Raw genomic sequence first — 25,128 nt, 5'->3', positions numbered from 1 at the left:
TGATGTAACCCCTTTGACCCCTTCCCACTCTTTTTCCTTTATAAACCCCTACTTTTAGAAGGTCGGGGCTCTCTCCCAATCCTGCTGCACCGGTCTGTGTGGATAGAGACCCTGCTTAAGCTTGACAGTAAAAGAAACTTGTTGCTTTTACATTCGAGTGTCTTGGCTTCTGTGGCGGTCCTCTGGGTGACTCCTGGGTGGCTGGGGGTCTTGGTTCCTGGTCAGGGGTCTTGGTACAACACTATTCTTATGTAGAAAACCCCTACCTCCCAATTTCTGAAGGTAAATTGGTTAAAGAAAACCAAATAGCCCAGCAGCACCCGGGAATCAGCCTGTACGTGTACAGTGAGATTGTCTTCCTCCTTATCTTTATTGTCTGATGTTTCTTTTGGCAGCTTAGTCCTATCAAAAAAAAAAATAATAATAAAGTCTTCCCTGAATAACCCATTATAAGAAGCTTTATTCTAACTTAGGGGTTTAGTAGATTAGTATTTGTTATGGACTCTATTGTCTTTACTCCTAAAATAGAATGGAATTTGGTTAAAATTAATCTAATCAGAATTCTGGAGTAACAACAAAATCCCAGAAACAACTCTTTATACCTCATGCAATTAAAATCAAGTAATGTCCATGGGTAGTGTATAGGATGACACATAAGCACAGACATACATACACAGACACACTGATATACACAGACACGTATTCATAGTAACAACAGATGAGGATCAATGGTAGGTAATATGAGGGAAGCAGAAAGAACTCAACACAGAGATCAGAAACCGTTTACAGAGGCCAAGGCAAGGAGTCATATGTGGAGTCTATCCGCAGGGATGATATAACCGAAGTTATGATAGAATGAGGTCGAGTGATTTGAAAATTAAATAGAACTTGCCTGTGTAAGGAAAAGAGAAAAGGATGAGAGAGAGAAATGAGAAATGGATGGCACCAGGTTCTGACTTAAACAGTGAGACAAAGATATATAGGAGCTACAATTTGGAGTGGGAGGCAGAGATGGAGAAAAGATGATGCTCACTTTTTTTGACAACTCAAATGTTAACAAACTTGTGATCTCCTGGTGGGGATGTCCAGAAGCCATAAGACATCAGAAAGTAGGACTAAGGACAGGCATGTAGGACCCATGAATGAGCACAGAGGAGCTGCTGGCTTGTGTAGAAGCCTTGTCCTTTGGCACTTTCTGAAAGTTAGATGTCTGTTTATGTGTACAGATCAGCTGCAAGGAATGGTTAATATGAGGGACTGCCAAGCAAACAGTGTTGCTATGTGAAGATGCTGTGGAAAAGCTGGCAGACAATCCTACTCATGATGCAGACCTGCATGCTACATGTCATCCTGCCAACTCTGCTCTTTCCTCCTTACATGTGAATCCTGTGAACATTTCCAAGACAAAGCATAACATCTTATTTTCATTCTACCAAAGGCTTTTAGCAAATATCAAAGAAATTTCCAAGGTCATTTGTGATAGTCTCACTAAATTTGATAATTAATTCCTGCTTTCACTGTCAACTGTGCATTTTATAAAATAAAATGAGTGGAACATTAACAATAGTGACACCTAACATCTGTACTTACCATGCTGTAGAGTGCATGATGAATCTATGATTACTTTATTTAATTCTACCCCCCAAATAGAAATAGCTTACTTATTACTATCACAGTTGTGTAATAAATTTTTATTATTACTTGTTATTTATAACTCAGTTGTGTAATAAATTACCCCAAAATTCACTAGCTAAAAAAATTGCTTATTGTTTTAGTTCTGCCAGTCTGTGCTATTTCTGTTGCTGTGCTGGAGTTTACTTAGATCATTGTATGAACTTCTACAGATGTAGGGTCCACAAAAGCCTTCATATGGCTAACAAAGATATATGGATACTGGGAAGAGGTGCCCAGTATGATGGAAGAATACAAAAGGCAAACAGAAATTGTAATGTATCTTAAGTCTGGAATTGAAACTGGCATGTCCCATTTCCACCCACATACCACTGACCTAAGTAAGTCCACATGTCCACAAAGATACAGAAGTTACAAGATAAATAAGTTAGGCCAATCATTTAGTCTACCACAATTAGGAGATTTTTATTACTCCAGTCTCACTTCATGAGCTTGGAATTCTATATATGAAGACATTAATCTTAATGTTATATCCTTTTATTTATTAAAAAAAGTTACAGTGGGGCATGTGTAGTGATGCTTGGCTTTAATTCCAGCACTTAGGATGCTGATGTAGGAGGAATGACATGAGTTCGAGGTCACCCTGAGACTATAGAGTGAATTCAAGGTCAGCCTACCTCAAAAAAAAAAAAAAAAAAACCCCAAAACAAAAAAGTCCCATGGAGCTGGAGAGATGGCTAAGTGGTTAATGTGCTTACCTGCAAAGCCTAACAACCTGGGTTTGATTCCCCAGTTCCCATGTATAGGCCAGATGCACAAAGCGGCACATGATTCTTGCGTTCATTTGTAGTGGCTAGAGGCCCTGATGTACCCACATTCTCTTACAGAACACTCTCTTTTTTTTTCTCTGCTTATAAATAAAAAAAATTTAAAAAGTTATAGTGTTTCAAGCAATGTCCTTCCAAACCAGAAAATCAGGATCATATAATTCATGCTGTAGAGACAAACATAGCACGAGACAGCAACATCCATCAGTAAATATGCAAGATCCTAGAGAAGCAGGTGAGGGAAGACTCCATGAATGGAGGTGCTGAAATTAGAATGGCCTTTCAAGAAGAAGAAGACTATTTTTATAAAAGAAGGGAAATTAATAAGTTGCATGTAGAAGGTACAGTATGTCCCAGAATAAAATATCTCAATTCGTGAGAAGCCGTGAAAGTGAGTTAAACAGGAGCAACAATAGCCTTGCTAAACTACAGAACTGGAATTAGAAAGAGAAAGAAGAGGGGTATACATCGAGCCAAACCATAACTGCCTTTAGCATACAGAAGGTGCACACATGCATCATAATGACCCTCCACAAACAGCTCTCTCCTTCATATGTGTGAGCACACACACACACACACACACACACACACACACTTCTCCCTGTACACATACAAACCTCCCTCCCCATGTACACAATCCTCCCCTGCACAGACCCATACCAATGCATGCAAGCACATATACAGACCCCCATGCACATGTGTACATGCACACATACCTACACACATGCATACGCACCTTCTCTGCGTACACACACACCTCCCCTGCATAAACATGTACACACACACATGTGTGCAAGCATTACACACACCCTCCCCTGTGCACACACACATGCCTCCCCTGCACATATGTGCACACCCAGGCACACATCCCCACTGTGTGAGATACTGAGCACAGATATGTTTAGAAGGAGAGAAACATGGAAGCAAGTTTGCGCTTCCACTAATCGCTTACCTAATGGCCCTGGGTGCAGGAGTTCAGCCAGGGTGTTGCACAGGAAAATTCACCTTTGACCTGTGAACTTTTTATTTTCTCTTAATTTCCCAGGTGTGCATCTACTGTCTCATAGAAGCCTTCCTTTCCACTATCTGTGAATTCATGTTGTCAACTGCATGGATGACTGTCTCCAAGTAGCTGGCCATATGACCCGGCAACCTTGGAGGCTGACATGTGAAGTGTGCCCAACCATGTCTCTGTGTTCAGTCCTAGTGACTCACAGGCCTCAGGCTTCAGGAGTTAGAGCAACATACACTTCTCACAGACTCAGAAGAGACAGAAAAAAAAAGCACTACAAAACAACAAAAAAACCTTAAACATTTACTTTTTTCTTAAAAAATGAAAAGACAAGTTCCAGTCTAGTAAGTATCCTACTTTGTTTGATTTAAAAGCACAAAACTTCCATAAATCAGACAGACGCCTACTGCACCCTTGTCTTCAGCCTGAGTGTTTTGCTAAGCAGGCAGCAGAGTTTTAGTGGAGCATGCAGACAACTGAGCTTTGAAACCCAGCTTCATCCAGTACTTTCTGCAAAGCACTGGGCACAGTCCCTAACTTATCAGTTTCCCAATACCAACAGTACAGATTTCATACTGTGAGGATTAAATGAAGTGCATATATACAATGCTGTGAGTCTAGCAACCCAGATTGGTTTGGAAAGCTTGTGTTTTCTATGATTTACTCATTGAGTTTTTTGTGGAAAAATTGGGGGGCAGAGAAACACTGAGTAGTGTAGGGAATAGAGCTATACAAAGACTTGAGGTCAGGGAAATTTGGCCAACTAGAGGATTCAATCTTGTGTCCATTGGCTGCAAAGGGAGAAACAGCCTTGTTTTAGCACATAGAATCCTTTAGGTAAGGGAGCACTGATCATTGAGGGGTCATCTCTTAGAGAGGTTGCAAGTACAGAATCTCCAGCACCTGGGGGATGAGCTCAGCAGCCAAACTGGCTAAAAAGAACCTTGGGTAGTATCTGGTAAGGTTCCAGAGGTTTCTGTGAACATCCATCCTTTGCATTATTCCCATATAAATTTCTTGCATAGCAACTTGAGTCCCCAAAAGTCAGTGAGGTAAAGGCTTAGCTCCCTAGGATGGTGCTATGAGGAGGTAGTGGAGCCTTAGGAATGGTAGGGCTCAAGCTCTTCTTCTTTTCTTTGCCCAGTTGGAAGGTAAGTGGCTTTGCCTCCTGAGCACACCACTATACTTAGCTAGCATTGTTCTTTCCAGGTTTCAGAATAGATTGAGCCTAGATTTTTGTTCTTAGATAATGTGCTTTGAATGTAAAATCTAAAATTGAAATCAATAATGTCCTCTGTCCAAATTCATGTGTGAATGCAGATGTGGCATATGAGGGTCTGGGTGGTCTCTGGAGATTTTCTGAAATGGAATAGATTTAAATATCTTGCCTTATCCTTGCCAAGACTGAAAATCTGCATATAGCTGATAGGCAATTCAAGGGAAGCAAATGTGTCTCTAGGACATCATTTCTGCTCTTTTTCATTTGCCTAACAGCAGTGGCCTTACTCTCCTTCCAAAGTGCTAGAGATTATTTAAGTAAACTTAGTTATTGGCAGTAATGAAGGTTTCAATTCAAACTCTCTTTTGGGTAAAGTGATTCAGAGTGAGAAGTGTTATGTTTGTTTTATTCTTACTATGAAATCCAGATTTTGCATGGCTATAATATTCCCTTCAACCATGCCTAATACTATATCCTGTCCCTGAAATGGCTCTTTCCCACTTCTTTTTGCCCATCTTTCCCCCTTACACTTCACCATTGAAGATAAATTGAGGAATCATCCTTACCCAAGGACTTAAAAGAGTCTCTTAATTCTACTCTACTTTGGATGTGCCCAAAGGCACTAAAGAGTTTTTATTTTATTTTAACTTGTGTTTGCCTAGCCTGCATTATGCACTCCATGGGGCAGTGGGCTCCTCTGGGCTTGTTCCAGAAAATTAAAAGCATAAATTAGAAATAAATGGTCAAAGCCGCAAAACAAGCAAGCCCTTCCAAGTATACAGAGAGGAGCTCCATTACCTTTACTTGCTTTGGAGGAGAGGAAAGTTTCCTATGATTCTTGTTCTCTAGAAGGTGTATGTGTTTTAAAATAAGTCCCTGTTCACCAACCCACCTTCCCCGAGGAGTTCCTAGCTACTTAATTTTCTTGGCTGCAAACTGACTGCCAGGGGTTAGCACATTCTTATGACCCCTGGGATAGATACAGAACAGTTCTAGCAAACATTTGCACTTCTTTGAAACTGTGTTTTGGAATTTTAATTTTGCTTCAACCTGTATGCTAAATGAAATCCCCTCATGACAATAAGTTGGCATTTATGAAGAAATGCTTCCCTAAATGCATTGTCTATATTCACAGAAATTCTACCATTTTTATTACAAAAGCACATGGAGGAAATTGAACATTTTTAAGACCCAAATCTCTCCCAAACTTTTCTATTACCTTCAACTTGAATGAAGCTTACTAATACATACAAGGACAAATTTCAGTTTCCCTCACCAAGACTAAGAATATTTTGGAGCATGAGTGCCTATTCATTTTGAGTCATTCAGAATTTCCCACTGATGGGTAGTGGCTTCCTGTTGAGCAGAAGTGGAAGACATGTGTAGACACAACTGGAAGGAATCTATTGATGGATTAATGATGTTGCTATATTGGAGGACAATGAACTAGCAGCATAATTCTTATTCATCTTTGTATCCCTGTGCCTAGCATGGTGCCTGAGACATAGTAAGTATTAGTAAATAATACATAAATATTGGTTGAACTGAATCACACTAGGCTTTTCTGCAAGAAAATTTCTACAGACCCTGTAATAACTTTATCTAGCTCAAAATAATGGCAGGGTCAATGTCATCATTGAATGATGGAAAGCAAAGGAGTAAAAAGAAGCTAGGAGTTGAGTTGTCATGTGTCCAATAGGTCCAGTTGCCAGATACTTTGTTCAATTACTCTGCCATAGATTCACTTTCTATTGCATGAGACTTTGTAATCATGTATTCTTTTCTGTTGACTTATACTCTCTAATAGGAACTAAGTAAGGTTTGCTATCAGTTACTGGCCAGTCTGCCTGGGGCATATTTTCTAGTACCCCAACCTTGCTGTCTCCCTACTTTAACTATGACATGCAGGACTATTTTGTTTGTATGATCATGCACTGACTTCTATGCCCACACCCACTGTCCTACCTCAGAGCTCGGCATATTCTTCCCTGACTTACAATTAACACTGGTTTCTTTGCAGCAACCCCCAATATGTAAGCCTACTTCTTCCCACTTCATTGTCTATTACCATCCTGAACCAAGGACATATTTTATGCAATCAATATTCTCATTATACCATAGTTTGTCAAAATTTGGGTAAATAGTTTTAAAAACTTATCTGTGTTGTTTAGTATCTACAGGATTCAAAGCAAGTCACTAATCTTTTCTGTGGTTTATTTTTATTTGCTTAATATTTCCTAGAAAAGAAATGCAGGCATGGTTGGGGAGATAGATCAGTCAATAAGAGTGTTTACCATGCACAGTGACCTTGGGATGACTTAGAAGGCGCAATAGTGCTGAGAAGAAGTGACAGAGAAATGTTAAGCACTGAAACATCTCTATCACACTTTCCAAGGCTCAGGGTCTGTTGCAAAAGAGATGGCAGAGAATGTAAGAAGCAAAGAAAAAGTAGGGGTCCTTACACTGCCCTCCTCCAGACACAAAATAGGCCTGGCTATCCATGACCTCACAGTGCCTGACACTACCTACACAGGACCATCATAAAAGGAAGAAAAGATGATATCAAAACACAAGAGACTGATTGAGAGGGGGCAGAGGTATGATGGAGAGTGGAGTTTCAAAGGGAAAAGTGTGCAGGAGGGTGGGAATTGCCATGGTTTATTGTGTATAAATTAGGGAAGTTTGTCAATAAAAATATATTTTCAAAAAAGGAGTGTTTTCCATGCAAAAATAAGGACTTGAGTTAAATTCCCAGAACCCATGTGAAAAACTAGGAAGGGGTAGTTCGAAAAGGGATAGGGTGATAGAGTTCAAAGGGTAGAGATAATAGAACACAAGTGATGAGGGAACAGTGGGACAGTAGTGGAGGGACACTGGGGTTGAAAATGCTTAATAAGGGTTGAGAGTAAGCAGATAGGTGAAAAAAGGAGGGAGTAGGATAAGAAATAACCAAAATTATATATATTATATATATATATATATGTTAAGTAGTAGCTATATATATATATATATATATATATATATATATGGTGGGAGAGGTGGCTCAGTGATTAAGGTGCTTGTCTGCAAAGCCTAAAGACCCAGGTTCAATTTTATAGTACCCCTGTGAACCCAGATGCACAAAGTAGTGCATTTATCTGGAGTTCATTTGCTCTGGTTAGAAGCCCTGGAGCACCCATTATCTCCCTTTCTGTCTATGTATCTCTGTCTCTGTCTGCTTGCAAATAAATAACTTTCTAAAAAGCATTGACATACGTATAAATAAAAAATAATAGAATGAATAGAGGAGGTACCCTATGCAGGTGGATAATGCTGCTCCTAGTAGCCATGGGTTATCAAACAATAATAATTGTGCCAGTCTTGGGAGACCTCCCTTTGAGTTGTTGGTAAAGGAAGCATCCTAAGTCCCTAAAATAACATAGGCTATTGCCATGGCTCTTAGTGGCCCACCAGAGCTGAAAGGTAAGATCCTTCTGCTAAAGGTGTCATGCCCTTTGGCTAAAAGCATACCAAAATTAAGTTTGAGCTGAGGAGGAACTTCCTTCCAACTGACTAGTTTTGATGGTACTAGAATGTGCTATGTATGTTTTTTGGAGAGAAAATTCATCAACAATAGCATCCAATAGTAAATTCTGCATTCTATGATTCTTATCCACCAGGCAATACATGTTCTCTGGTACAAAAGTGGGATGACTCTTACAAGGGCAACCAACCATTCTATGATTGAATTTGAGGCCAATTCCAGAGGAGGTAATTCATGCCTAGTACTGAAAACCATATTAAAAACCTATAGCTATGGAGAATATAGGCTCTACTTATCTTTACATCCACAGGTCAGTTCTTTTCTCAGCCTTTGTAAAAGTGCTGAAAATAAATGACTGATAAACGTTAGGCCCTAAATGAACATATATATCATCCCCTCCAGAGCTCAGTGAACACTGCATAAAATGGGATGGAAAGAATACAACAACTAGAGGGAGGAAAGAGAGATATACAACTTTGTCATCCAGATATAACACGGCTACTGGACTCATAGCAGCTATAGTTATCTGAACAAGATCTGGATATAGCCAGGCCAGTCAGCATTCTGTTATGGATAGAGGAAGGGTTTCTAAGGCTACACCCCTCCCCAGTGAGCTAATTACTGTTAATTATTAATAAGAGATGGTGAGTCATTCTCGTCCATGGCATAGGCACTGGTAAATAATGTTGAGGAGGAGTATGATGGGACTGAAGAAGGGTAAGTTGGGATAACTTGGGAGCTTCACCCATTCGTAACCCCAACACTGAGGGTAGGGTAGATATAGGAGGATTTTTGGTCAGTCAGATTATCTTTAAAAAAAAAAAAAAGCTATGTGCTCCAAGTTCAGTAACAGAACTTGTCTCAAAGAAGCAAGGCAGAAAGACATCAAAAGAAGACTGTCAACATCCTCCTTTGGCCTCCACACATGTGTGCACAGGGTACTTATATTTTCATAGTCACATGAATATATCACACATACCACATACACTCCAAAGCAAAAAATAAAAATAAATGCAGGCAATAAGACCAATTTCAAATCAGTACTTGGGAGAATTATAAGTAATATATATATTCTTATATGTAGCAGAAATTCAGTAAATAATTTTCCCACCCTAGTAGCCAAATAATATAATAAAAATTTTAAAAACGTATTTTTATTTTCAAAAGCCACATAAAAGAACATAGTCTCAGACCTCAAGGTTACAACAAAATGTCAGACATCTTTTAATATCATATGCATAAATGAAAAATTATAATGCAAAAAATAATCATGTCCAATAGAAAATCAACAGAGATAATTTTGTAATGAAGGAAAATAGTAATAAAAGGGAGATTTGTGCAACATTACATACCTTTAATACATATTACTCTTTAATCTTTTCTTTATCCTAGTTGTTCCTTATCCAATGTCCCCGTTTTACAAAGATATTGAACTGGAAAGGTGATAGTCAATTGCCCAAGACCGGACTACCTATGAGTTATGTACTTCAGCTGCATTTCCAGCTCTTCCCAAGCCATTATTCTACCTAAACAGACTATTTCCATAGAGATGACCAAAGCTCAGCTTTTCAGATGAACACATACTTTTGATCTCATAGGGATTCATCATAAACAAGATGCCTATCTGTGCATAAACAAATGTACTACCACAATTCATCCCAGAAGTCCCAAGTATCCTTAATATATATTAGCTTTTCACAAGAAGACTTCCATAAATGAAGATATTTCCAAGCGCAGTATGTTGAATCAACATACAGGTATTTCCTATAACAATCACATGTGTCAGATTATGTGGTGGTGCCTTGAAGTGACCAGCAATATAGTCAGTGTAGACCTGTTCCCAGGCCTGGCAGCTGTGTCTGGGGGTTTTAGCATGCTCCATCACTGCAGCCCTTGGAAAGGCATCACTAACACTTGTCTCTGTGGCTGTCCTTTACTGAGTTTTTGAGTGGCATTTCTTTCCTTTGAACATATTAACCCCATTACTCATTGCATGCTCCTTTCTGGGAGCTAATCGATCTTTTCAAGATGACTTCTCATAACATACCTCAGATCCACTCAATTTTGAGATGTAGATCTCCTAGGGAAGTCTAGATCTTGGGGTATGCCCCTTTGCCCCTGAGCTTACCACCCAAATCTAGATCTGCATATTTAAAATTCAACAGAACATTAAAGCCATTACAGAAGCTTTCCAAATGGGCAAATATTTGTCTCAATTATTCTATTTACAATTCCAAAAATATTTCTTCTGTTGAAGTCTGTGTACAAGAAGTGGCTCCAAAACCATTTTTAAGGGGGTTTTGACATCAATGAAACATTATGCTGGCAGGACGAGGGAAGTGCTTGATTAATAAAGAGTCTCAGTGTTTTCAAACACATATTCCAAGCAGCCTCATTTGAAGAAAACCACAAATGGAGAATGCTTTGCTGCTCACAGTCACAAGAGGGTTGTGTATTTCATTCCGCTTACACAGTCCGCTTACTTTGGAGCTCTAGTAGGAAAGAAACATGGCCAGCAGAAATAAGGCTACATTCAGTGACACTACCCTTCCATCCATTGGCTTGATGGGAGAACATTTTTGTCCCTTTTTGCCACTGTTTTCTTAGTTTTTAACCTTTTAATACCTAGTAATTCTGCAAGAGACCATCCTGAGAGAAGAGAGGGGCTAACTTAGGGTTTCATTGTGCTAGTGATCATAGATTCTAAGGCTCCTAACATCAGAATTTCCAGACAGCAGTTTTGGCTTGCTCACAGAAACATAATTGGGCATGCTCATGTTAATTACTTTGAAGTGCTTTCCTCTTTTCCAGCTTTACAAAAACACATTATTTCATCTGTCTAAGATTTTTCCCAGATACTTAGTGGAGCCATGGAAATGTAGTCAGAAGAATTAATTTAAAATGGTTCCAATAGTTCCCCTTAAAGGAGTAAAGCTGATTAAAATAAAATACTTAACTGAAAGAGCATAATAGTAACATAATTACTAAAACCAGGACTTGCCATCATGATAGAAAAAACACTCTTCATGTCATTTCAATATACCTTGGGTACCAGAACTGTGTTAGGCATATCCAGTTTTCCTTTCTAAAGTAGCCCATTTCATTTTCTCATAGAAAAAAAATCCAACAAAACATAGAATCATCATAACTATGGGGCACCTAAAAGGTAAATAACTTATCTGAAACCACACAGCTACTTAAGGAGACAGGAGTTAATGTACATGCACATCTTTTAAACCCTTCACAATACCACATATGCCCCCACATTTATCAGGTATGAGATATAAGATGACATTTTTTGAGAGAAGAGATAAATGGCCTGCAAATCTGATTACTATTCTTGTTTTTGTGAGAAATTTTAATCTACTCTGACTATAGCATTTAAAAATAGTAACTACAACTCTTTTTCTTTGATGTAGGGTCTCCCTCTAGCCTAAGCTGAACTGGATTCATTAAGTAGTCTCAGACTGGCTTTGAACTCACAGCTATCCTACAACTTCAACCTCTTGAGTGCTGGGATTAAAGGTATGCGCCACCATGTCTAGCAGTACTTACAGCTCTTAAACATCAAATGTGAACATATATGTATGCAAGTGCATATGTAGTCAGACTTTGCCTCCATGTTCTTAGTTTGTGGAGGATACTGGAATGGAAAGAATAGAGTAAAGCAAGTTTATTTGTTAATTTATTCAACTATACGAATCATCAACGATCTCTTGCAAAATGTGGCATCATTAAACCAGAAATGGATAAGAGCTTAGCTAAGGGTCTATGAGCAAGAGAATGAAGAGGAACTAAGGCAAATTGATTGGTTTTTATATGACATTGCCCTCGTTCAACATGTGTCATCTTGGTTCTTGGACTCTGCCAATGAAGCCTCCTGTTTCTCAGCCTTCATCCTTTCACCTTATCATTAATGAACTGTTTCAGCTGGTGTTATTCACGTGAAGTACCATTGCTCTCTTGCTGCATAACAAAATTATCCCTAAACATAATGTTTTAAAAAGCCACTTCATTATTCACCACACCATCAGGAATCCAGGCAGGCAAGGCTCAACAATATGCTTATTCTCTGATCCCCTAATAGTAAAGATCTCAACTGGGTGGTCGATGTAGCTTGGGGAGAAGTCTGGGTTCCTACTCTCTTCTCAACATGCTATGGGGGGGGGTGCTAAAATGGCTGCAACGTGTAGGAACGTGCAGGGCGTGGTCGCAGTAATAACCAGAGAAGTCTTGGGCCTTGGTCTAGCCACAGTAGAATGACTGGTGGATCAGGGGGCCACAACTGTGTTTATGGACCTGCCTAGCTCTGGGGAAGAGGCCGAGGCCAAGAAGTTAGGAGATAGCTATATATTTGCACCAGCTAATGTGACCTCTGAGAAGGGTGTGCCAATAGCTTTGACTCTTGCAAAAGAAAAGTTTGGCTGTTTGAATGTGGCTGTCAACTGTGCAGGTACTGGAGTGGCCATTAAGACACCCAACTTAAAGAAGAAGCAGGCCCCTACCTTGGAGGATTTCCAACAAGTTCTCAATGTGAATTTCATAGGCAATGTGATCTGTCTAATTGCTGGTGAAATGATCCAGAATGAACCAGACCAGGGAGGGCAAAGTGGAGTTATCATCTATACTGCCAATGTGGCTGCTTTTGAGGGCCAGGTTGGACAAGCTGCATACTCTTCATCCAAAGGGGGTATTGTGGCCATGACACTGTCCATTGCTCAGGATCTAGCTCCCATAGGCATCCGTGTGATGACCATTGCTCCAGGTCTGTTTGGCACCCCACTGCTGACCACCCTCCCAGAGAAGGTGCATAACTTCTTGGCTAGGCAGGTACCCTTCCCCAGCAGACTGCATGACCCTGCTGAGTATGTTCATCTGGTACAGACTATAATCGAGGATCCATTCCTCAATGGAGAGGTCATCTGGCTGGATGGAGCCATTTGTATGCAGCCCTAAAGCGAGAAAACAGGGAAAACACAGGCACCTGTGCGCCACTTTTCTCTGGAGAACTACTCTCAGCTTGCAGTCAACTTAATAGCCATTTATAACTCTTACCAGTCACCTTCTGTGCCTAATAAAGTCTCTTTCAGGAAAAAAAAAAAAAGTCATTTGGACTAGAAATAAAAGATCCAGGGCCATTTCCCTCAAGTATGGAATGTTAAAACTTCTTTATTCCCATGGCATCTTCCTCAGTAGTGTGGCATGGGGTTCTACACATACTTTGTGTAGAGCTTCTCTAAGCAGAACTGACAAATATAATTCTTTTTTGTCATTGCATCTTATTTTATTTTTGTAGTGTTTTGAAATTTTCTTATTTTTATTAAGTATATGTTTTTTATGTACACATAATGTGTTGGTACCATCATTTCCCTCCTCCTTGCCCCCACTCCACCAAGGCCCCTTATCAGTGAGATTGCTGGTATTCCCCATGGGGTTGTGGTTTAAGAGCTGTGAGAGCAGCAGTCCGTCATTGTGGGGAGGTCAATGCCTCTGGATATTCCCTCCTGAGCCATGGTGGGTGTGTCTTAAGTTTACTTTAGTGTTGAGCTCTCAGGGGCTTCTGGATTTTTGCTTTGATACATTTTGAGTATCATCAATGTTTGTCTCCATCACCCTGGCATGGGGTGTCAGGCTGTCCATGAAAGCAGCACTCTTTCTCATCTCACAAATTTCTCTGTAATTTCACTTGGGCCCCACCTGATGTGTGAGGTGTGGCTCATCTCCTGCTAAGGAGTCAGCTATCTTTTCTTGTCTTATTGATAGATTTTGGTGGTTGTTGGTTCTTATGGCCTTCTGAAAAAGAAAAACAGATTTTCCAATGGAGAAGGAGATCAGAATAGGTTAAAGTGGATAAGCATTGTTAATTTAGAGAGATTTTGATGGATGTAGCCCCTCTTTGGGCCCAAAACTAAGGGCAGCTTGTCTTTGGAGAACATAATGTTGGTATCCATAGAATTTTGACTTGTTTCCCAGTTCTAGCTATGGATTTCTTTCCACTGAGCAAACTTCTTAGCCAATCAGAGAGTGGTTGGTTCCCTACCAAGACTGGGTGCCACCATTGCACGCGTGTAGAGCAGGGTCCCCTACTTGCTCACAAAATTGTTGGCCACTTTCCCCAGTGGTTCATGTAGTGCTTTCCAGCACTATATGGGTAGCCATTTGAGAACTGTTTTCTTTCTGATTCTAGCCAAATCTCTCAGTGTTCAGTGTTGGCATCATGTGGTATCTTTGGCCATAAGATATTACCTTTTACCTCAGAACCGTAATAAAGTGCCTTGACAGGAGTCTGTTTTGTTTTGGGGAACTTGTAAGCTTCTCTGATCAACAACTCAGTGTGGGCTGTAACTGGTTTCTGGTACTGGGAGTTACAAGCCAGAGCCAAATGTTTTAGAATTAGGCTTCATCCCACCCTCTCCAGGGCCCTTCTTATAGAAGATCTCTCCATCCTCCTATTGAGGGTTATTTCTTTTAGTCTACTATCCATGAGGAAGGTTTATATGGTACCAATTCATTTTGGGTTCAGTTTTGTGAGTATCACTCATTCCCCTCTCCCCTAACCCTTCCATCCATATTGTCTGTCCTTAGGTTGCCTGTCAGATATGCCTAAAACTCAAGATGTTCCAGCTTAGGGACACAGATGAAGAAGAACATGTGGCATTTGTCTTTCTGTGCTTGTATGAGTTCGCTGAATATTATCTATTCCAAGTTAGTCCATTTTCCTAGAAATTTCATTATATCATTTTCCTTACTGCTGAGTAGAATTTCTCTTAAGATCAATACTGAGTTCCAGAACTCCATTCCTACCCCCCATACAGTTAAGAAGATTGAAATTGTGATGAAATAGATTTTACTTTTTCATGGGAGAAACAGCCTTGTGCAGAAATAGTGGTCATATTTTTAGACAGTCTATTATACAGTGTAATCTCCTACTACAATATCTTTATTAATACTTTGCTACATAAATAGTAATGAACACTTTTGTGAGGCATTCAAGAGATTTTGTGATATGAAACTAACTTGCTAGTCATTAATATTTGTTGATCCTTTGCTCTAATCAAATTCTAAATTAATTAATTCATAGAATTTCTCTGATGTTCTAGTGCTTTATCTGTCTGTGTATCTATTTCTTTGTCTTTAACCATATATAAATTTTATAAGAGAATAGATGGGAGAAATGGGAGAATTTTATTTGGAGAATACATACATGTATATATATATATATATATATATATATATATATATATATATATATATATATCCTGCTCATTGCCTTGGGATTCACTTCTCCCACTCTTTTATCCTTGCAGTCAGTTGAGTATGTGAACCAGGGCTGGCAAATATGAGGTATAATACACAAGGATAGTTGCATGAGAAAAAACAAGGACAAAATATCCCCTAAGAAAGGCATGTAGTAGTGTGGAAAGTACATGTTTGCATCATATGAGATCATATGTGAAGGATTACAGAAGCTTAGAATGTGTAGGTCCATCTTTACAACCATATAGAGATATCCCACCTAAGAAATGAAGCCAATGTCCTAGGAAACATAAAAGGAAATAGGCTACTGATGGCCCTTACAGATTTGAGTAACATGGGGCAACCCATTTTATTGAGGTAATTTGGCAGATCTAGGTTTTATATAACTTAAAAAGCAGGGCTAGAGAGAGGTCTCAGTGGTTAAAGTGCTTGCCTATAATTTGTTTCAGGGAATATAAGATAAGGAATATTGCAAAGTTTATGAAATTTTTCAAGACTAGCCATGGAGTGAGGCCCTAACAAAATGGGCCTATAATTAAAGAGTAAAAGATCAGTGATAGATACTTTCACTTATGATTATGATGCCAACTTCCTCTATGAAATTCTAGTAAATATTGCCCACAATATGGAAAAAGAATAGTACACTGCTGTCAGATACATAGTTAATGCTGCATGACTGTTCATTTTTGAATATAAAATGTCCCTGATAGCCTTAAGTACTTATAATTAAGCCTCCTACTTGGTCTCTAGGTGGAGGCAAGGAAGTGATGGAGCCTCTGGAAGGTGGAATCTTACTGGAGGAGGTGTGTCATTGGAGATGAACTCTGAGGTTTATTAGTCCAGACTACTGGGTGTTCAGAGCTAGCTCACTAGGATTGCTTTCTTCCCCTGCTGCTATGACAGGGTACAATGCTCAGATTGCTCTGATATACTTCCTCCATCATGATGGAGCATCTCTTTGAAATTATAAGCTCATTAAACCCTTTTCTACTGTTAATCACTTCTGGTTGGGTGTTTTGTTAAAGCAACAAGAAGGATACTGCAACAGAAAATTGGTAATAAGAAGTGGGGCTATTGTTGCAATAAGTATGATAATGTTATATTTGGTCTTTTGCAACTGACTTGTGAATGGAATATGGGAGGATTTGGAATTTTGGACTACAGAAGCCTTGTGATGTAAAGAGAACTTAATGGGTCATTCTGATGAAAGTTTGAAAGGCTTAAACACAAAGAGAACTGTGGACTGCAAAGGCTTAGCTTATGAGGTTTCAGAAAATAATAATAAAAAATAGGGCTGGAGAGATGGCTTAGCAGTTAAGCGCTTGCCTGTGAAGCCTAAGGACCCCAGTTCGAGGCTTGATTCCCCAGGACCCACGTTAGCCAGATGCACAAGGGGGCACACGCATCTGGAGTTCGTTTGCAGTGGCTGGAGGCCCTGGCACGCCCATTCTCTCTCTCTCTCTGCCTCTCTCTCTCTGTGTATCTGTTTCTCTCAAATAAATAAATAAAAATTAAAATTAAACAAAAAAAAATTTAAAAAAAAAACTTTGTCAGGACTAGACTAGAGGCAGTTCATGTGATGTTCTGGTGGAGAGGTTCTCTCTGCCCTGCTCATGTCCTAAGAACTTGAATAAAGTTGAATTTAAAAGTAACAAACTAGCAGGGCATGGTGGCACATGCCTTTAATCCCAGCATTCGGGAAGCAGAGGTAGGAGGATCACCATGAGTTCGAGGCCACCCGGAGATTACATAGTTAATTCCGGGTCTGTGTGGACCACAGTGAGACCCTACCTTAAAAAAACAAAAAACAAAAAACAAACAAACAAAAAAGACAAACTGCTATGTTTAGCTGAGGAAAAGCACAGAGCCCAGGCACAAAAACTGCAAGTCCAGATGCAACTGTATAAGAATTTACCACTATTAAAGGTGGACCAGCTGTTCTGCATTGGGACCATAGGAAGAGTTATGATTCTCTTGAAAGGAAAGGACCTTAAAGAAGAATGCTGAAGGAATTTTCCTCCCCTCAAAGTCAGCATTATTTCCAGAAAGAATATACCCAGAAGTATGAGGATGTGAGAATGAGCTGTGGGTTACAGTGTAGACCCCAGGATATTAGAGATGCCAGTATTACGAGACAATTGCCAAGGAAAGCTGCAAGTTCAGGGTGTATTCTTTCTGGAAAGTCAGCAGCAGCTGGAAGAGCGGAGCTGCCCAAACATTGTGGAACCCAGAAGTTTTTGCCTCCAGTCGAGGATTCCACACTTGGAGCTACAGGATTTGGTGGTGCCTTGCTGTTTTTATGTTTTGCATTGGTTCATCTTTCCTTGCTATGCCCTTATGCCTTCTTGAAGTGGAAATGTCTGTTCTTTAGGATCATGTGTTAGAAATATAAAACTTGTGTTTTGACTTTCAGAACTCATGTTCAGAGAGACTTTGTTCATATAGACTTCTGTTCATTTAGAATAATGTTGGACTGGTAAAGCCTATGGGAACTTTAAAAGTTGGACTTGATACATTATACATCATAAGATGGCCATAAGTCTATGGCAGCAAGGAGCTGAATGCAATAATTTTCATATAGAGGATGCTACAGAACCTTTTTTGATGTTGTTTTGTTTTGTGGTTAAGCTACTCCTACTTGCTCATCAGTTTGTGACCATTCTGGAATTGAGAGGTGGATACTTGCTTAAGGAGGTGTGTTACTGGAAACAAAACAAGGTTTATTAGTCTCACCCACTGAATTTCAGATCTAGCTCACTTGGACTGCCTTTTCCCCTTGATTCCATGACAGCTCAGTTTTCTGCTAAGCTCTGCTTTCCCTGTTGTGCTGAAACTTCCCTTTGATATTATAAACTGAAGTAAACCCTTTCCTCCTGTAAACTGCTTCTGTCACAGCAATTGGAAGATAACTTCAACAATGACTATCCAGAAAATAACATTTTGTAACTTAAGTTGAAGGGTGCTTTCTTTTTTTAAGATGCATTTTTATTTATTCATGAGAGAGAAAGAGAGAGAGAGAGAGGGAGAGAATGGGTATGTCAAGGCCTCTAGCTACTGCAAACAAACTCCAGATATATGTGTCACCTTGTGCACTCTCTTAGGTGGGACCTGGAGAATGAACCTGGATCCTTAGGCTTCACAGGCAAGTGCCTTAACCACTAAGCAATCTCTCCAGCCTGGGTGCTTTCTTAACATAATTTAATCCAACATTTGAAGTCCCTTAAAATCAAATAGGAATTCCAGCAGGCTGTATATGCTCTGAATCAGCGTCCTATATATGGTACTGTTTCTCCTATAGCCCGGATTCACGGGTCCAGGAATCAAGGGGTGGAAATGGGAATGGTCCCACTTGCCATCACCCCAAGTGACCTGTTAGCTAGATTTTTGCTTCCTGTTCCCGCAACCTTACGCTCTGCTGGACTACATGTCTTGGTCCCAGAGGGGGGAGTGCTTTTGCCAGGAGACACAAAGAACATTCTATTGAACTGGAAGCTAAGACTTCTCCCTGGTCACTTTGGGCTCCTAATGCCCTTGAGTGAACAGGTTGAGAAAGGAGTTACAGTGATTGCAGGGATGATTGATCCAGATTACCAGGGGGAAATTGGGCTGCTCCTCCACAATGGCGGTAAGGAAGAGTATGCCTGGCGTGCAGGAGATCCTTTAGGGCATCTCTCAGTGTTACCATGTCCTGTTGTCAAAGTCAATGGACGACTGCAGCAACCCAATAGAAGTAGTGTGATAAATGGCCCAGATCCTTCAGGAATGAAGGTATGGGTTACCCCTCCAGGTAAAGAACTGAGACATGCAGAGGTGCTTGCTGAAGGTGGAGGGAATACAGAATGGGTAGTAGAAGAAGGCAGTTACAAATATCAGCTAAGGCCACGTGATCAGTTACAGAAACGAGGACTGTGATTGCAGTGTTTCTGTCCTGCCTTGATAACAGAGTGTTTGTATCTACACCAATGTTAAGATTGTATCATTAGCAAAACTGTTGAATTTATATTAGACCCATTGTATTAGAGACTAAGCTTGTGTTGGGCAGAAGATTTTGCGGTTCTGGTTGTACGTGGGATAGTTATGTGATGTTAGGCGGAATTATGAGCTTGTTACTGTTTTCATTTGGAAATTAAGTATGATGTAAGGAGACATGATTTGATGCCAAGTTGACAAGGGGTGGACTTGTGATAGTTAAGGTGTTGTCAACTTGATCTGTTTAGTAATCCACAGGCTGCTTCTAGGAAGGATCAACTAAAGGAGGAGGTCTTTCTCCCAGGGTGAGCCCTTCCCCCAGAGTGGGCGGCCTCGCTCAGAGAGGGACTTGATATAGGAAAGCTCTGGGTAGAAGAGTTCCCTTTTTCCTTCCTTCCTTCCACTTGGCTGCCGGAGCTGCTCCCTACCTTCCAGCGTGGATTGAAGATCAGTATGGACTAAAGACCAACATCAACTGAAGACCCACGTGGATCGAAACCCAGCGGCTCCTCAGGAAGCCTCCAGGCTTTCCGGCACCATCTGCAGTGCCGGGTCAGGACTGCTGAGGCATCTGGCCACGTGGACTGAGCAGCTACCAGGTTCGGTGATTCTCGGGCCTGCAACTGCTATTGGACTACTGTAAGCTAATCCAATAAATTCCCTTTATAAAATAATTCATTCTAGTAATTCTGTTCCTCTAGAGAACCCTGACTAATACAGGAATCAAATCACAGTACCACCATGATTATTAACATTTGTTCCTAATAATGCCAATAGTGAGAATTTAATATATTCACATGGTTACCAAGCAAGCGATTTTTTCACAGTGCACTCTAACTCCTAACCCTGAAGCTTCTACATTACTAGCGCCCATGAAGGTGGTTGTTCTTGATTTTCACTTAGTTCTTTTTCTATCTCTAGTTACAACACTGTGAGTTTCTCTGAGATAGCTATGTTTTCCTTGTTGTGTATAATCTTGATGGCTTATCAATCAAGCTTTCCTGCCCTCTTTCCAGGTAGTAGATTGCAACTAAATCATTGGGACTTTGGCTCCCTTCAGCCCCTCTATTTTCCTCTTTTCTATCTCCCTCCTTCTCCTGCTGTCCCTACTCTTCTCCTCATTCTCCTTTCTCCCTACTTTTGTCCTCTCTATCGCACTCCCTTTTTCCTCATCTGTAGAATTGGACTCTTTACAAGACTGGACAAGTACACCAAATGATTTACTCTTAAAGGTGAAGTCAAGCTGGGAGTAGTGATGCACACCTTAGAAAGCAGAGGCAGGAGCATCACTGTGAGTTTGAGGCCAGCCTGGGATTACAGAGTGAAGTTCAGGTCAGCTTAGGCTAGAGTGGGCTAAGATGAATTTTGTTTTGATTTTGTGGTACTGAGGAATGAATCCAAAGTCTTGCACATGCTAAGCAAAAGACCTAACACTTTGTAATATCCCAGCCCTCTTTTCACTTTTTATTTTGAGACAAAGACTCACTAAGTTGCCTAGTTTGGTCTTGACTACATGAGGAGCTGACACGATTACAAGCCCATGCTACTAAGCCTGGCTAATAAAATTGTTAGTGAATTAGCCATTTGCAAAAAATTTCAGATGAAGAGAAAATCATTAAAATCTTGACATAAGCCAAAAAATGTCTTTTCAAAATGATATTTTGCTCAAGTGAGTCAGTGCAATGTTTCTGCCACTTGAATACATCATATAGTTTATTATTTACAATCAGATAAACTGGAATACTGGGCCATGATTCCCAGTCTATAAGTTGACTTTATTTCTTGGTTTTTATTGTCCAGTGTACATGCTTTCTGTCCTATTTCCTTTTCTCCTTGTTTCTGATCTAGTTATCTAGCTCTTGCAAGAACAATGACTTTAATCTTACCAGTAGTCTTTTTATTCTGCTTCATTTCCACACATATATAAGACACTTAACTACTCCACTACAAACAACTTTGAGGGTGTGGATAACTCCCACTTTCAAACAGAAGGAAGTCTCAAAACTAAAACTAGATACACATCTAACCTTAACCATCATTAAATTCAGTATTAATACTGTCCTTTACACAAATAATTTGTGTTTTCAGGACACTTTATATCCATTTAATCTAGTTGAAATCATGTTGAATTTCTCCAAATCTTACAAGTCCCATATGGTCTAATGTTATTTATGTGTAGTGACCAGTGGTAATTATCACTTCGTCCTGAAACCTAGCCAGAAAACTAAAAATCTTACCAGATTTTTCTTTCTACCTTAGTACTTCATGTCTATCTTGGTATAATTAATACTTTCTATACCTAAACCTATTTTATGTAAAGAACAATTTTACCCTTTCCCTAGGTTATGTATGTATGCCAAGCCACATGTCCTGTTTTTTAGGACAACATGGGTAGGAAAAGTGTGTGATAGGACTGTAATGCTATAACCAGAACAAGATATTCCCTAAATTCAACTCATTAAAGCATAGAAGGTAGAAAGGGTGTAGTTACTTAGAATTTTTCTGAGATGAGCCTATGTGTATGAAGACTTCTTTGAGTTTCTAACTCCATTTGGGAATTGTGTGGTCATAGGCTGGTGACCAAAGTGGTCAGCTGGAAGTACACCCATGGTCACACACATGATGAACTGCCAAGGATGAGTGACAGCAGTACCATTATTGAAAGAAGTTGAATAAAAAGTGTTTCTTGGGCTGGAGAGATGGGTTAGTGGTTAAGTGCTTGCCTGTGAAGCCTAAGGACCCTGGTTCGAGGCTTGGTTCCCCAGGTCCCACGTTAGCCAGATGCACAAGGGGGCGCACTCGTCTGGAGTTCGTTTGCAGTGGCTGGAAGCCCTGGAGCACCCATTCTCTCTCTCTCCCTCTATCTGTGTTTCTCTCTGTGTCTGTTGCTCTCAAATAAATAAATAAAATATGAACAAAAAATATTTTTTAAAAAGTGTTTCTCATTTTTAATACTAATGCTTCAAAGACTTCTTTGTGGATGACATACTCAAACCTCTAAAAGTACCAAATACCAAAGGTCACAAGTGTAGTAAAACAAGCATATAGAGGAAAAGTAGTTTAATCATCAGTCATGTATCAGTTACATGATTCACTAATTTTTTGCTTAAACTATAAAATTAGTATAAATACTATGAAATGTCATTATTACAATCAAATGAGATTGTGTATGTCCAATATCCACCACAGTGGTTAGCAATTTTATGTGTTCATATTACCAGTTTTCCTTTGTTAAACAATGTTTATGGGGAGGAAGGGTATTACCATGGGACTTTTTTTTTAGAATCATGGAAGTTGTTAATAAAAAAGATTTGAAAATAAAAACAATAAAAATAAATGTTTTACTTTGATTTATTTATTTGAGAGAGGGAGAAAGAGAGAAAGAGGCAGAGAGAGTGAATGGATGTGTCACAGCCTCCAGCCACTGAAAACGAACCACCTTGTGCATCTGGCTTATGTAGGTCCTGGGAAGTTGAGCCTGGGTCCGTTGGCCTTGCAGGCAAGCACCTTAAGGGCTAAGCCATCTCTTCATCCCCATGTTAACAGTTTTCTTACTGATAGTCTTGTATTTAGCTTCACTTACTTTTCTTAGCACTTGTTTTTTATTTGTATTTGAGAGAAAGAAAGAGGGAGAAAGAGAGGGAGACAGAAAAGAGAAGAGAGTGAGAGACAATGGGCATCCCAGAGCCGCCAGCCGCTGCAAATGGAACTCCAGATTCATGTGCTACATTGTGCATCTGGCTTATGTTGGTCCTGTGGAATCAAGCCTGGGTCCTTTGGCTTTGCAGGCAAGTGTCTTAACCATTAAGCCATCTCTTCAAACCTGCACTTACTTTTTAAGATACACTATGAGATTAAGAAAACTTTGAAAGTATTTTTATCCTTTAAGAATGGATTAGGGGGCTGGAGAGATGGCTTGGCAGTTAAGCGCTTGCCTGTGAAGTCTAAGGACCCCAGTTCAAGGCTCAATTCCCCAGGACCCACGTTAGTCAGATGCACAAGGGGGCGAAGGCGTCTGGAGTTCCTTTGCAGTGGCTAGAAGCCCTGGCGCTCTCCTCTCTTTCTCTCTCTCTCTCTCTGCCTCTTTCTTTGTCTGTCTGTCACTTTCAAATAAATAAATAAAAATAAACAAAAAAATTTTAAAAATGGATTAGGCGCCAGGCGTGGGGGGCACACGCCTTTAATCCCAGAATTCGGAAGGCAGAGGTAGGAGAATCACGTGAGTTCAAGGCCACCCTGAGACTACAGAATGAATCCAGGTCAGCCTGAGCTACAGTGAGACCCTACCTCCAAAAATAAAAACAAAACAAACAAACAAAAAGAATGGATTAGGTTATACAGTAGGGTGAAGGACAATCCCAAACACAATAGGCTATAATTTCTGAAACTGTTAAGTGTTTCTTTGTTTGAAATACGCATTTCTGAAAATACATTATGAATGTATCTGTACTTACAATCAACTAGGTTAGAACTCTGGACTCATGCTTCTTTCTAGCTTGAGCTGCACAATTCACAGACTGATGCACAGTCTGTGTGTTTTACCTACCCACCATGCTTGACTTTCATCCCTTTTCCTTTCAAACACCCTGCTACCATTCCTAGTTAAGCCATTATTATCTCTTCTTTGAGTAATGGCTTTTAAACTATTGAAGGGGAGAATATCCTGGTCAGTTCCAAGAGCAATTGCAAGTCATTTAAATGGGAGGCAGAGATATTTGACATACACAGAAGATATAAGGTGATCATGGAAACACATTTTAGGTGATGTAACCACAATCCAAGAAAAACTGGCATCCAACAAAAAGTAAACAGAGTCGTCCATAGTGGTCCAAACTACATAGTGAATTCCAGGTCCACCTTGGCTAGAGTGAGACCCTATCTCTACCCACCCCTTCCCCCCAAAAGGTAAACAGAACAAGAAGGAGATCCTCTCTGAGTGTCTCTGGAGATACGTGGTTCTATTGACATGTTGATTTTGGCCTGTTGATACTGATTACATACTTCCAAACCTAATAATAATAAAAAAAATACATATCTATGGTTTTACACCACTAAGTGCATGCCAAGGTTTTACAGTGTTCATCAGATGCATTCAGATTTTAGAACCAGAAATTAAGATGTTGCTGAAACAGATAGCTAAACTGACTTTGGAACTAAAAATAGGTAAAAGCTGTACAAATTTTGAAATGGATATTTGAGGAAATAAAATAATTTTCTTTAACCATACTATTGACCCAAGTATTGTTAGAATAGGTACCTAGGATGAGGTCTTAGAAGGAAACAGGGGGATCATATTTTTGGAACCAAAAAACAATCTTTGTTAGCATGCAGGGGCAGAAATCTTCCCTGAACTGTTTTACAGTTGAGTAGAAAGAAGACTCTGTAAGTAATGAACAATAAATTTAAAGATTAAGCCAAAAAAAATTTGTAAGCAAAACATGTTTTAAGAAAACCTTTGTAAGTATTGAAGGTGTAACCCATTTTTTTTTATTACTGCTTATTGTGAGATATAAGAGGAAAGAGATAAACCAAGGAGGCTGGGAAGATCATTCAACAATTAAAGACACTTGCTAGCAAAGCCTTCTGGCCTAGATTAAATTCCAAGAGAACCATGTATCCTGGACAAAAAATGTGGAAAAATGTCTGGTTTTCATTTGCAGCAGGAAGAGGCTTTGGCAAGGCCATATGT

General features: G+C 39.8%; 1 pseudogene; it reads left to right on the top strand.

Annotated features, from left to right (window-relative positions):
* The first annotated feature begins 12,389 nt into the window (after positions 1–12,389).
* LOC101596118 lies at positions 12,390–13,169 on the top strand (annotated as a pseudogene).
* Positions 13,170–25,128: the final 11,959 nt, after the last annotated feature.

This window comes from Jaculus jaculus, chromosome 11, assembly GCF_020740685.1.
Source record: "Jaculus jaculus isolate mJacJac1 chromosome 11, mJacJac1.mat.Y.cur, whole genome shotgun sequence".
Taxonomy (NCBI): Eukaryota; Metazoa; Chordata; class Mammalia; order Rodentia; family Dipodidae; genus Jaculus; species Jaculus jaculus.
This window is presented reverse-complemented; position numbering and strand designations above follow the sequence as displayed.